Source organism: Cicer arietinum, chromosome 6, assembly GCF_000331145.2.
Source record: "Cicer arietinum cultivar CDC Frontier isolate Library 1 chromosome 6, Cicar.CDCFrontier_v2.0, whole genome shotgun sequence".
Taxonomy (NCBI): Eukaryota; Viridiplantae; Streptophyta; class Magnoliopsida; order Fabales; family Fabaceae; genus Cicer; species Cicer arietinum.
In genome coordinates, this window is record NC_021165.2 from 52,906,867 (window position 1) to 52,910,455 (window position 3,589).

Here is a 3,589-nt window from a genome sequence, read left to right on the forward strand (position 1 = left end):
CGACTCTTTCTTTTTGAGCACTCTCACCCAAGAAAGTAGCCACCAGTTTCTAGCTGGCTTTTCTAGCTTTCGTTTTTGTTTCAAAGAATTATTACAAACAGAATTAAGGAAGAACAAAAATTAGTCTTCAATCTTGGTCAATGTGGCTTCTCACAATTCTGGATATTCAAAGATTGTTTATGAGAACCCTTGTCTTTCAAGATCACTTTTCCAGCTATCTTTTGATTGTTGATAATCTTCTTTTTCTTTGATCTGAAAAAGTAATCTCAGTGTATTAACCAAGTGTTATTGTATATCAAGAATATTCAAAGTATATTTCAGATTGTTATCAATATCATTATCATTCTTATTCTTATTGAAAGAAAGATTGAAGACAGTTTATATAGTTTCTGAAAAACATAGTAATCAATCGATTTACCAATCGATTTCGTAAAGTGATAAACCAGTCTAATCGATTTGCCAATCGATTATCGTGTGTCTTGTTTTTCTTGAATCTTGAAACTATATAAGCCAATCGATTTGCCAATCGATTCTTTAAACAATACTTTTCAGTAATTATGTTAAGACTGATATGAATCGATTTCGTAATCGATTGCAGATGTTATGTTCAAACTGAAACACATATCAATCGATTGCGTAATCGATTTATCAAGTCTTCATAATCGATTAACAAATACTTAAAATCGATTTGATCACACGTTCAGAGTTCACTGGGTTTTCAAAAGGTTCTGTCAATCGATTCCCATGACTTGCTATGTTCTCTCTTGATTCTCAATGACCTTAAGTTCTATTCCTTCTACACCAAAAATGGCTTGCAATTTTTATCAACGGGACCTTCTCAGCAAACTATGGATTGATTTATGGAATTTGGCTAAAACTGGTTTCAACTTCATTGATGAACTTTGAGAAATAGGTTGGTTCGATTTCCTCACCCTAGAAACATTGAAAATCTATGATGTACTGGTAAAGAAATTCTAGAGGCACGCTGATGCACTCAAGGATAGAGAAATCTAAAGCAATCTTATAGGGTTCCCAATCAAAGTCACCAAAAAATATATTGTTGCCATTACTAGATGCATGAATGAAGGAATGGTAATGAAATTTTACCAAGAGAGAACTATTGGTATGTGTAAAATCAACAAGGAACAATTTGAGAACCCTTTTGTAAACACCAAAACCATCCATCTAAAAACCAAGTACAAAGCTCACTTCAAAATCATGAATGGATGTGTGGTTCCCAAAAAGCAACTTAATAAAATAATACGTCGTAACACAAAACCACAAGAATCATAAATAATTACATCATACATACAAACAAGCTAGTATAGCTTCTAGAACAGTAATTTAAAGTATACAACTAGAAAATACATCGGGGCTATGAGACACATCTTACATCGCTCATACCACTGGAGTATTCTCAGTAGACACATGCACATAAGTGCTACTCTAAGAATGCTATCCCTCTCATGGCCGCATAAAAAAAAATTGAACATGGACCCACAAAAAAAAATCAACTTTCAAGGTATGTCATAGATACCGTCATCCCAAAACCAAATAAGTTCAACCACCAAAAAAGAGACACTAAAGGCCTATACAAAAAAAAAAAAAAAACAAATCTTATCATCTACTAACAACTATAGTAACATGGGTGACCTCCACACACCACACAAGTTCCTTTTGATGCAATCTCTCTCCTCAAAGTAACTTCCTTCTCCTTATTAGCCATATAGAGATCAGTCTCCTCAAAAGTCAGATCCATCCACGAGATAGGTGGCTTCAGCGGCGCTGAAATCTCAAAACAGCTCACTACCTCAGAGGTAGTCAACAAATGATCATTCATTGGAAAAGGAAGCTCTAACTCAACCCGGTGTGGCACCAACCAAGGTACTTGTGACTTATCAATAAACCTTGGTCCCCGACCCTAGATGGACTTGCAATATGCTCTCATATTGACATCGACCCTTTACCCTTCTCTCCAGTTCTCAGTCCCAGCAACACATCCCCTGCTACTACAATGGGAGTCACCACACCTATAGTGGCCTCCGTCTCACTTCTAACTGAATCATCCTTTGCATCTCCCCACACTACATTCGCCTCAAGTACCAATCCTAAGGGTACAAGATAGTTGATCCTCTCATGTGTAAACCCCACGTGAAATACTGTCCCAACTCTCATACTAATCATCACCACTATCCCCGTATATCTAGCCCTGCTTGAGATGAGGTTGTATGCCCAAGCAGTCGGCGAGTGCCGATCAGGGAAGTCTAACGAAGTTTCCGTCATCAAGGTAACAATTAGTAGAATGAATTCAAGTATCATCTTAGGGCAAAACCCAATTTCCACAATAATGTAAAGGGTCACCAACTGATATTAACAATTAACATTTAACAATTATGTCATGATAACAATAATAAGCACTTAACAATTATGGCATGATAACATACAACAAACAGGGCATCTATATATACATATCATATCATAACAAACATGACTCGTGTGCCAAGCACCCTAATGAATGCTTATATGTTAGTGCACATGATTCCATAATTTCCAAACCCTCCTCGAGTGGTGTAAATCATAAATGTACCGCCTCTCACAAATCAATACTAATTACCGAGGTGCCACCTCAAAAATCCTTGTAAGGATAAGGTTGACCAATCAACTCATGGAACCACCCTGTGGCCCATCGGAGTCACCACTAACATCGTGACCCATCACGATCACCACTAACTATGAAATGCATGAGAATACTCTGATTCTTTCTCAATAATTATTATGTAAATGCAACTATTAAAAGACTCGTCATATTCACATACCATACTTAAACACTAATAATTTTTAATTTTTTTTCACATAGCAAATACCCAAACATGTTTTCGTTAATAAAATTCATAAAACGTAGCATCACATATTATCAATCATGAATGCATAATCACATCAATATTAATCATCACATATTCAAACATCAATCACACATAAGGTCCATATGTGCCAACTAAAAATTTGGAAGGAGGTCTTTGTTGGGGTTGATTGCAAGTCCCACATCCTTTAGTGTGGGAGAATAAGGAGAAGGCCAAGGCTATATATTTGGTTTTGGTCCTTTGTTTTCAAATGCACCAGTCAGCAATAGCACTTTAAGCTTGTATCTGACTTAGTTTAAATATTTGCTTTGTAAGAGTGTGGTTGTACTGGGGTGTTTGGGGTGTGAGTGAGAGAAGTCTATGTGTTGTAACAATTTTCACATAGTATTAATTCTCTGGTTGCCGGTTTAGGCAGCGGCCGTGGTTTTTTTTTCTCCGGTTTTGGAGTTTCCACGTTATATTCTTGTGTTGTGATTGTGTCTTAATTCTTTTTAACTTATGCTATTTTTTCCCAACAACTGGTATCAGAGCCAGGTTCGGAGGTTCGGCAGGATAATTTTTCTTAGTATGCTCTGTGGTTGCAGCTTTGTCTGATCTTCCACATCAGAAAAGAATTATCCTTGGTATTGTTAGGGGAAAGGTGATACTGTGAAAGTGCTGTTTAGGGAGGTTCTGGCTAAGGAAAGACTTGGTATTTAAGCATGTCAGTTGTGACCCACCTCTCTTTC